The following is an 11,472-nucleotide window of genomic DNA, read 5'->3' as shown; positions in this document are numbered from 1 at the left end:
TTCTGCAGGTTTCACCAAATCAAACTTAAGAGTTTTTAAGACCACCAAGAATGAAACTTTAGACTTATATAGGGCTAAACACTAAGAATTTTTTCAATGGCCCAGCAGGAAAAAAAAATATATATATTTTACTTGCCCCAGTAAAAAAACTAATTCTAAGTAATCATTTTTGAGCCCTAATTTTAAATAATGTGTCAAAAACAAGCAGACCTTAGTTGTACACGTACAATATTGTATACATGATACATTTTTCAACATAACTTAAGCAAACTATTAAAAAACTAAATGTATGCACAACATACTGTTATAATATTAGTTAAAAATAGAGATTTGCCAAAGGTTTTGTAATGTTGGTGATTAGTTGTATTGGATTGATTGGGCAGCTTTACATAAACGAAGTAAAACTAAGACCTGTTTTAAATTATTTAAGATAAACAAGACAATATTGCAATAAATTTAAGACTTTTTAAGGCCTAAAAGATGGTTTTTAAAATTTAAGACATTTTAAGACCCCACAGACACTACCAAAAATGCACATTTTCACTTATAAAAAATTTGACAGGGCGTGACCTTTAAGCTTGTCATCCTCAAAAATCATAAAAAACAGGCATAAAAATCATACAATTCAATGATAGAATGCATCCTCGATCAATTAAAAGAGAAAAGATCAAATGTCAGAACAAGCAAATATTTAAAACAGCCTATGGTTCTAGTTACACAACTGTTCTGTATGCAAATGAATGAAGTGTGTATTAATATTGTCTGTCGAGCAATTCCATGCAAATGTCAACCTTGCCATGAAAAAAAAAATATGTTTTTAACAAAATAGCAAAACCCTTTCTTAGTTTTTTGTGTAGACTTGTATTTTACAGGACAGTAAAAACAATCAAAAATCTTCTCAAACTATTATATTTGATTTACCAAAGTCACACAAGTGATATCCATTTACATCTGTCACATAAATAACAATGCTTTTTTCTTATAAATGCAAAAATGTAAAATAAAATAAAATCAATATTTTTGTTCTATAGAGAGCCAACCCTTATGCTTTTTATTAGATTTTTTTTGTTGTTGTAGTTGTTGTTGTTGTTTTTTTGTTGTTTTTTGGTTGTATAGTTTAATTCACAGAATTTCTACAAAGTATGATGTAGACTGTAAGCTTGTAGACTTTATTGGTCACATCCAGAACGCATGCTTATTTTCCCCATTTAAAGTAAAAAATGTTTACAGATTGATATTTTCTGATCACAGAACTCTGTGGTCAGTTGTTTTGCAAAATATAAACAGATGTTTCAATATAATGTTAACATATACTTTCTCTGTGAATTTATGTTTTAAGTTTTTACTGCAAATGTCACATCCATATTGGGAATTGACCTTTTGCTAAGCCCCACCCTCCTTAGTTACTGTTGCTACGCCTGTCAAGCTTTCGTGCCTGGCAAGGCTTTTACAATGTGTAAGCGCCGGTGTCAGACACTGCCAGGGATATAATGTCATTTTTGGCAAACAGGTGACATATCCGAGAAAGCCAGACAAAAAAAGACTGCAGTATGCATTACAGGAGTATATTCACGACAAAAGGGGCAACCGATTAGACAATAATTCAATTAAAATTAAAGCTAGCTTAGCCTAGCCGCCTAATTCAACAGCCTAATTCAACAAATAACCATTCAACAGCTTAGCTCATGCTCAGCAGGAAAGGGGAAACCGTGATTTCTCTATTTTTAGCCAAAAAAGCCTGATTAATTGTGCAATGAAATATAGCGATACCGACTAGGAAACACGCATGGACAGTGCTTCTACATAATGCATTCATAGAAAGAACAGCCAGAAAGGGAAAACTAATGGATTTGTGCCTAATATTAGCATCATTGACCCATAACCAGGGGCGGACTGGCCATCTGGCGGACCGGGCACTTTCCCGGTGGGCCGACGTACTTTTTGGGCCGGGCTGATCATCGTCTTATGATCTGATCGGCCCATAAAAGGCTTAGCAGCCTATCGTTTTTTGCTGCCTTATTAATTGACGCTGCTGTGATCTGTGACTCTCTAAAAGTAAGATGCTTTTTTTCCCGGAGAGACAGACCGGGCCGGCCCATGTGACACTCTGCTGCCCATTGGCTCTTTTCTGTATTGACATTGGTCTGGCCCAATCACAAGCTCCTATTTTGGACTCCGTGTGAGCGTGCGTAGTCTGTGTGTATTTGTCAAAATAGTCGAGAGTCAGAGAGAAGAAACGCAAGGCAGGCGCAGATAAATCGCGGGAAATACACCAGCGTTTCATTTAGCGGTTCTGAAAAGTTCTCCGTTCATTCTAGTACACGGCTAAAAGCGCAAATCACGTGACCACACATATGCACACTCTCTGCCAAGAGCTGCAGCTCAGTTCAGCGGGTGAGCATAAACCCCAGGTGAGAGTATAGTGCATGTCAGACAGTTCATCTGCTGGATCTCATCTCACTATAGTTGTTAAACGTGATATTGAATTCATCTTGTTATCTCTATCTAACAATTCTTATGACTTTTGAATCACTTGTTCTCAGTTAACTGTTTTGGCTGAGTGCAAAGATAAGCTAATATATTGATTTATGTAACCACATACACTGATTCTGCACATTGACTGATTGCTTACCTTTATCATTTAAATTTAATGTATGTTATACTGTTATAATGGCTATTATTGGTTATTAAAACTGATATTCTGCAAAAGAGACAGGGCAAAGCTTGTTCTTTTCAATGGAAATGAAAGGAGGCAGTTATATTTAAGCCCTGTTTTGTTATAAATATGCAGAGTGAAGATGATGCTCATATAAATATGCAGCTACACGAGGCTGTTTGGTGTCTGTTAATCATATCAAAATGAAACAAATTTGACTTATATTATGTTTTCATTGTTTAGATAGTGAAACAGCAAGCAGAATGAGGTGAATGAGGTTAAAATGTAACACTGTTCCCTTTGAAGATTTGCCCATGCATTAGCAGGCAGTTTTTGTTATGTTTATTATTGAATATAGGCTGAGTGAATAGTGTATTGAATAAGCTAAATTGGCCGTAGTGTATGAGTGTGTGTAAATGAGTGTGTATGGAGGATTTCCAATATTCGGTTGTGGCTGGAAAGGCATCTGCTGCATAAAACATACCTGGAATAGTTGGCAGTTCATTCCACTGCGGCAACCCCTGATAAATAGGGGACTTATGCGAAGAAAAATAAATGAATGAATGAATAGTGTATTTTTTAGAACTCAACAAATATCTTTATGGACAGTATGCAGAAATTAAATTGAGATTAAAGTTTGTATTTATTTATTTCATATATATGGCTTTTGTGTTTTATAGAATATGAGTTGATAAAAATATTGGACGTGCATAGAGAGATAGCATTTTGATTGAATTTAGTGGGCCGCTCTGGCCCAAAATGCCAGGGCCGATTTTTTGCCCCAGTCCAGCCCTGCCCATAACAATGTAGAGTAAGTTACCTATTACTGTCAGTGTGTTTGTGTGCTCTTTATAAATTAATAAAAAAACAGCTGCTGGTGAAGTACATTGATCGCAAGTTCTCAGTTTGGATCATATGTCGGTTTTGTTCTGTTAATTATAATTTCAAATTTTCGTAGCTTGAAATAGATGGAAATATAAAGTTCAGTAAAGTTAGCAACAAATTCGCAGATTCGTATTTACCAGATCAATAACTCATGTCATATGACCTATTTGTTATTATTATGACTAAGTTACTAACCTTATAGCGAAGGCTTACGGAGCAGTGTCATAATATCGAGCGAAAAAAAAATGAAAAAGACAGCTGGGAAACATAACCTGTTTTGTAATTTTGTAGGAAACACAGTTTAGATCTGTTTAGGGTAAGAGGTGTGCGAGTTATTGCCGTCTATCACTAATGTTAAATGTGTGAGGAATATCAAAACAAAACCAACTTAACTCCTCTCCTTTAGCGCCCCTCACAAAGCTTGATCCACGCTGGCATTTCTCCTCTTGGTTTTTTGGTTTTGAAAAGGGAAAAAATCCACCTTCCTGTTCAAACTTTTAGGATACCGGTTATTAGATTTGCACAATCCATATGCACAATGCTTTGGTCTGTTTCCCTCCTCGAAAGCTTGACAGAGCCCCTGCGCGTAGCTACGGTTGCTAAACCACGATTGGTGGATGGCGGTTTTTGGGTGTGGCTTAGCGAAGGGTCAATTGCTCTGTCATTTAATGGCACAACTATATTACTAAATAAATAAATAAAATAAAGATTGACCTTCTAACTAAAATAAAGGGAAAAATATGTAAATGTGTGAAAACATTTTGAGAACTGCACGTTTTTTTGTTTTTGTTTTTTAAACTTGAGGTATAAGACATTTAAGAATCAAGAAAAGTACATAAAGTCATTACAACATGAAATAGTTCTGTTTGCTTTCTTATTTTTAGATAATGAAATTAATTGTATATAATGACTAAAAGAAATGCACGTTGTTTCTGCAAATAAAATATCTAGAATGACGTCACGTGCAGCTGTCAGACAAAAACAAACTGCCACTAACCTCACTGGTGTGACAGATTTTCTGTTATGCTTCGATATCACATCGCTTGACCCCGATCACTCCATTGAAGTTAAACTAAATTAGCACTCAAATGTTTTGCGGGAATGTAAAACAGTGCTACTACGGATACCCAGATGCAACATTACCAGAAAATGTGCGTTAATCGCGTGGCGGCAAGGGCAAAAATCTAATGGTTCACATGAGCAGGTTGGACTTTTTGTTAAGGCAAATAAGTTTTTTTACTTATTTTTCGTCTTCTTCTTATGGTGGGTGTCTGCTACAAATAAGAATTTTAGGTTAACTATTACCTAACGTTAAACCGCTTTCTATTGTCACTGGTGAATGTCCAAACCACACTGGTGTCCGGCATATTTTGGTTCCAGCCCCAATTAAACACAGCTAATCAAGCTCTTTCTAGGTATAACGTTACTGGAAACTTCCAAGGAGGACTGTTGAATAAAGTTGGAGCAAAATGCAGACCATCGGCCTTCCAGGACTGAGTTTAAACACCCCTGGATGAACCTGAACATAAAGTGAAATCTGTGTGACTGTTGTGTGAATTTGCGCCTAAGTTAAACACTAAACAATTCCCAAACACGTGAATTACTAGTAACGTTACTGAAAAGAGTGGAAAAAAATACCTCAACTTTGAAATTCAAGTTAGGTTGACCAGACATACCAGTGTTCCAAGAACAGTCCAAGTTTTGGTGTCCTGTTGGAGCTGTCCCTATAAATGTTCCAGCACGTTCGGCAAAAACACAAAATAAAAACTTATATTACGGTTCAAACACGCGGTAATTACAACACATAATTACCATGTTAGTTACGCTGCTCTGTTTAACGACTATGATTTCACCAACAGAGGGCGCTGCGAACTACACGGATGTATCACGCCAATGAAGAAACGCGGGAGAGAGCGGCAGGGCGCTATCATCATCAGTTATCAGGATTCACCATGCTGTTGCTGGTTTCAAGGTAGTCACATAATAATTTTTACTTTGTTTTTAGGGAAGGGGTGATGGGGTGGGGTAATAAGTAAACCCTTTTTACATAAACAGGTGCACTTATGAATCAGCAGAAAAGGATTCATCACTGTTTACCTACCCAGCAAACATTTTTGTGTTTAACAGACATCTAAACATTGACAGCTTGGCTAAAACAAGGCTAAACTTGGGACTAGTCGTCAAATAGATAGATTAGACAGATTTTATAAGTGTAGTCATTTATTTCTGTTTATTTGATGACTAGTCTAGTTTTGGCCTATTCTTAGACGTCTATTCGATTTTCACTGACAGCCCAAATTTAGCCTTATTTTAGCCAAGACGACTATGTTTAGATGTCTGTTAGACATATTTTAAAAACAAAAAATGCTAGCTGGGTACAATATTTATCAGTCACTAAAACATACTCTTAAACGTACACTAAACCATGACAAATTCATGTGGTTTTAAAACTTAATTGTTTAGTGTTTAATCCACTTAAATCTGTAAAAACTAATACGTTTCATTAATAATGTTCATTTTAATACCTTCATGTTGTCCCAACTCAAATAGATTGTGATTGTGCACAAATCGAATGCACATAGCCATGCAGGGAATATGCACCACTGTATAACACAAGCATGTTTTGCGCCCGTGTGTTTATGTGTCTATACGTACATTCATGTTTTGTTTTGATACTACTCCTTCACTGCCTTTACCTGACCACAGGTGACATGTCTTCAGGGCTGGATACACCGTCCAAGATGACAAGGAGTCTAACCGGATATGAGGAGATATGCAGCTGTCTGTCCATGCTGATCCCTGCGCTGACCAGGAGGTAAAGGGAACTTCAACAGCTGCTCTTAGAAAGGTCACAGGTTCAAACCACAGGTGCTGTGCCCTGCAGCAGGACACTTCCAGTCTAAACAGTGTAAACGGTTTTCAGGAATGTGAAAGTGCACGACTGGATCAAAGGAACCAGCCAATCAGGATACCGTTTACACTGTATCTTTTGGAGAGTCTTTGGTTAAGCCATGCTGGTTTAAGTGCTGAGCTCTGACAAAGATGTAAGCTGTGTTATTAGCTGGCTTGTCTCAGTGTAATGAGGTCAACATACTGTAAGAGCTGAAGTTTAGGATGAAAACAGGAAATTATATCATCACTATAACTGTTGGCCAGGAAGAGGTTATCTTAAACATCAAAGAAAAAAAGAAATACACCGTTTCTTTCTTTTTTGACCATTACTCTTAAAATTGAAGGTTCTTATCAGTGGTTCCAATCCACAAAATTTTGTTTAAAGTAAAAACATTTTTGATTTTCTAAAGAGCCTTTCAGTCAGCGGAAATATCTATTTCTTAGGGTTAATAAAATCTAAAATCGTTAGATCAAAAATATATTGTATAATGAGCTGGTCACAGGCATATAAAACATCTCTAACACCTCTGGAATCATTATACAAAAGAGCACTTAAAAATATCCATGATAAATACCTTGGCAATACCATCTCTGTAATATCCTAAAAACACAGTCTTTTGAGTTTTGATAATATGATTAAATACTCCAACATTTCTTTTGTTTTTAAAATTATTTATAATCTTTCTACTCCTTTAAGAAATTGTTTAACTCTTACATCAGAAAAAATATCTTGAACGACATGCTTCAGGGTAAGAGGGAAGTGTATTATCCCTAGACGTAAAACCTCATTTGGCCAATCCTCTTTTTCCTAAAAAGCGCAAGTCTATGGAATACTTTTCCAACTAAATTAATCACATGCACAAACTACAAAATGTTTTTAACCTTGCTAAACCTGGCACAATGCATCTTTCCTTTTTGAGTTTAATGTAAGTTTGTGCATGTTCCTTTTAAATAAGTAAATTCAATTAAAAAAGATTTTCTTTACACTGAGAAATAAATGGGTCTTTTAAGAACAGCTAATTGAATTTTTCTCTGGGAAACCAAAAATGGTTCTTCTGAGGTATTGTTACAAAAAGCCTTTTTTTGCAAACCTTTATATTTAATTATAAATAATTAAATATAATTAATTAATTTAATTATTTTTTTATATTTGTTGTCCAAGCTTAAATTAACATGTGGTTTATGTTATTTTTTCTGCACACAACTAAGATGTGGCTAATTAGTTAAAACTGCATACGTGACTTTGTTTGTTGTCTCTGGCTATTTAGAGCTTAGAATTATCAGGAAAGTTTTGTATTATGCTGCAACCAATGTCAACAACTAGTGAGTGTTTTTCACCATTATTTTGTGCCTCAGGTGGTAAAAGCTCTGCAATATGTCTGCCTCACACCCTTTAGTGGCAAATAACACATCAGTGGAGCAGGTGGAGCTTAGTTAGCTGTTGAAAAGTGGGCACCACATAACACAAAGACATACAAATATGTTCAATGGACCATTGAGCAACAAAATATCTTATCTTGCTTTAATTATATATCATTCTTGTCAATATATTCCTGGTGTCATCTAATATTTAGACTCTGGATTAAAATGCAAGGCAACAAAAGAAAATCAACTGTGTCCACAAATTAGCTTCATTTTAAACTTTTTTTTTTTTTATAGCTGATTCAATTTCCAAATCTTTCATTTCCTTTTTCTGCTCTGAAAGACATCACGTCTTCAGAATATTTCATCCCTCCCGCATATCGCCACCTCTTTAAAATAATCTCTTTGCCCAGGCAGAAATCGTCCCGTCAGATAATCTGAGATAAATATGCTTAATTGAGGCCAAGTGAACTTTCTCTATCCGCACCACAGTCAAGCAATCTAAAGTAAATGTGCTAATTAGAGCAAAGCTGTGTTCCCGCAGAATGGTGAGTGGGCCGGGCTGCTTGAAGGATGCTTCACTATGGCTCATCTATTAACACAGGAAGGTTCAAATACTAATGCAGAGAACATTACAGTTCTTCATACACAGTATGCAAACAGGAAACTGAGCATTAATGCAGATCTCTTTTTGATAATGGTCAGTGCTGGGTAGTATTATATATCAATGGGCATTATATAATCAAATTCCAAAATAAGTTGTTTTAATAGCAGTTATATTTTATATTGTTTGTAACTTTCTGTACAATTATTACATAACACACAGTAAATAATTAGGAATTATATATATTCTCTAATTCTTACCTTTTCCAGTTTGCATTGCTATTTACGTTAATGTGCAACATGTTTAATAAGTGTTTTGTAGTCTTTTAAAATATATTACTATTTTACATTTCTATAATTTAATTAAGTATTCAGCTTTTTGAAAACCTGTGTAATGTGATGTCAAATCCACTTCAGATTGTTGATACCAAATCATGAAATATATGTTATATGGAACAAGAAAAGTGGGCTTCATAGTGGTTCAGTGGGAGCACTGTTGCCTCACAGCAAGAAGGTCGCTGGTTCGAACCCTGGCTGGGTCAGTTGGCATTTCTGTGTTGAGTTTGCATGTTCTCCCTGTGTTGCCTTGGGTTTCCACTGGGTGCTCAGGTTGTCCCCAGTCCAAAAACATGCAGTATAGGTGAATTGAATAAACTAAATAGGTCGTAGTGTATGAGTGTGTATGTTTTCCAGAACTAGGTTGCAGCTGGAAGGGTATCTGCTGCATAAAACATATGCTGTGGTGACTCCTGATGAATAAAGGAACTAAGCCGATGGATCAAGAAAATCCAAATCAGATCAATGTGATAAACAGGTTAGCTCAAAAGTAATCCAAAAGTAGTCAGATTATATTACCTAAACTATGTAGTCTACTATATTACTAAGAACTTTTGTCATGTAATTTGTAATTGGTAACAAATTACAAATTGTACTTATAGCTGTGAATTATGATCCTCTTTCACCGACAAAATACACCTCATATGTAAATAAAGGAACTATAAACAGGTCCAACTCAACTGCACCTGCTCTTTTACGTAGCTTTCTCCATTTGCCAACTAACAAGTTTACATCTTGGCAAACTGAGATTCAAAATGTGGGAAAAACAGCTGAATAGCTGGCGGGGGAGATATAACAGATTCAGGTCATACCGAGGTGAAAATTAGCGTTTCTCTCCATTTTTCTGAAGGGTCTGAGAGCCCAGTGTTCCTGGTCAGACCGCAGGCCTTAGCACTGATGAGACTGGACCACTAACACCCAAGGGAAGCAAGTTCCTAATTACCCATTGTGCCTGACAGAAGCCTCTTAATTACCAACTTCATTAGCTTGCTGGTCTTTGTTTTTCTTCAGAGGGGGCCTGTTGGATGGGGGTGGCGACTCGTAGGAGGGAGAAACGAGTTGCTGTTTTAGCACCTTTTCTCCCCTTTTTGAACAATTCTTTTCTGTCTCTCTCTCTCTCTCTCTCTCTCTCTCTCTCTCTCTCTCTCTCTCTCTCACTCTTTCCTCTCTCAGAGGAAATGTTAAGACCTCAGTCAAGGATCTAATTAGATTCATGGTGAGAATCAGACACCTTTTAACTAGCCTCTGGAGTCCCTAAAAGGACAGCAAGTGACTGGGCAGGAGAAAGGAAGAGCTGCTCAGGCGCGCACACATGTACACACCACCTTTTACGTGTGAAGTGGCCTGCTTTACTCTTTTCCTCTCACTTAGATTAAAAAGCAAACCTCCAGTAAACACAAACTGTAAGACTATAAAAAGATTTGATGCGCTTTACATTTTTGGAGCGTTTTGTACTTTTATTTCATTTTAATTATATATTATTATATAATAATAAGATTGAAAATTAATTAATTCAAATTATGAATTAATGTTATTTTTTTTATATATTTGAGGGATAATTCATAGACAGAAAAGTACAATATCTTAATAGTAGTTTTAAATTAATTTTTAATTCAGCATTATCTCAACCTCCACTTTTTCCAATCATTTATGAGCTGCTTTTTCATCACAAAGGAAATATACATTTTAAAATGTTCATAACTAGGGAGTTGACTATAACCACTGGTTTCCAATGTGTTATCCCCACTTAATGGAAGTCAGTGGTTACCATCAATATTATTTATTATTAGCATATAATAGTATAATCAAGTTTTATAATTACTGTAGTGCTGAACTGAAGCTGATATATTATCAGTAAAATTTCACCTTATTTAATTCTCAGTCATGTTAGGCTGCTGAAATAGACCAACATTTTTTTTCTCATTACAACAAAAAATAAAGCATTATCAAATAAAAATTGGCACATAACAATATAGATTGCTTTACATCTTAGGGTGCTTGTTTTACCAAAACTATGACCCTAACCACAAACTTTTGCTATACTCTTTGCAAATGTTCTTTACATTTTTTTTTTTACTAAACGTCTGGAATACATCGTTAATGACACAACTTAGTGCAAACATAGTTGGTTAAAGATGCTTTTGGTAAACGCACCCTTGTTGTAGGCTATTAAAACGTTTAGGTCAAAAAGTTGAAACTGTGGTTTTATTATTTTTTTTAAATCTTCACATCCAGTTATTAGATATATTAATGATTGATCTGATATGTAAGCATATTCACAACATACATAGCCTTCTTAAACACAAATGTGAATAAAGTTCTCCAACTTTTCAGTTTTATGATCCACTCTCCTCTCTGCTCTGCTTTCCAACTAAATTCCATTTACTAAACATGGACCATTAGCATTTTCCCCTTGAAGAACTTTTTTTTTTCTCATGTTTGGGTGTTGCAATTGTTGAACAATGTATACTTTAGGCAACAAACCAGAAACTAATTTGAGACTGGTTTGCCCGTTTAAATCAGGAATCTTTGACACTGACAGTGACTTATTGTTTTCTGCCTGCATTAGACATGTCAAAGAATTAATATGTTCCAAAGTGAGAACAAGATTAGTCTGAGTATCTAAGACCACAGTATGTGGGTGTTCTCATATCAAGATTATTTTACAATAAATGCACAAAATACTTTAGCATGAATGTTTCAGATGTTGCAGATCAGATTGCCTTAAGTTAAACTCT

The 11,472-nt window shown here is 35.5% G+C and overlaps 1 long non-coding RNA gene across 2 annotated transcripts; it reads left to right on the top strand.

Moving 5' to 3' along the window:
* Positions 1-4,508: 4,508 nt before the first annotated feature.
* Positions 4,509-7,441, top strand: LOC141377167 (uncharacterized). 2 transcript variants are annotated; one of them, XR_012389271.1, is made up of 3 exons: positions 4,509-4,745; positions 5,401-5,513; positions 6,248-7,441. It is a non-coding gene; the product is annotated as an uncharacterized lncRNA (long non-coding RNA). The 2 variants fall into 2 exon arrangements; XR_012389272.1 differs by lacking the exon at positions 4,509-4,745 and adding an exon at positions 5,026-5,332.
* Positions 7,442-11,472: the final 4,031 nt, after the last annotated feature.

The sequence above is a fragment of the Danio rerio genome, chromosome 13, assembly GCF_049306965.1.
Source record: "Danio rerio strain Tuebingen ecotype United States chromosome 13, GRCz12tu, whole genome shotgun sequence".
In the NCBI taxonomy this organism is placed as follows: Eukaryota; Metazoa; Chordata; class Actinopteri; order Cypriniformes; family Danionidae; genus Danio; species Danio rerio.
This window is presented reverse-complemented; position numbering and strand designations above follow the sequence as displayed.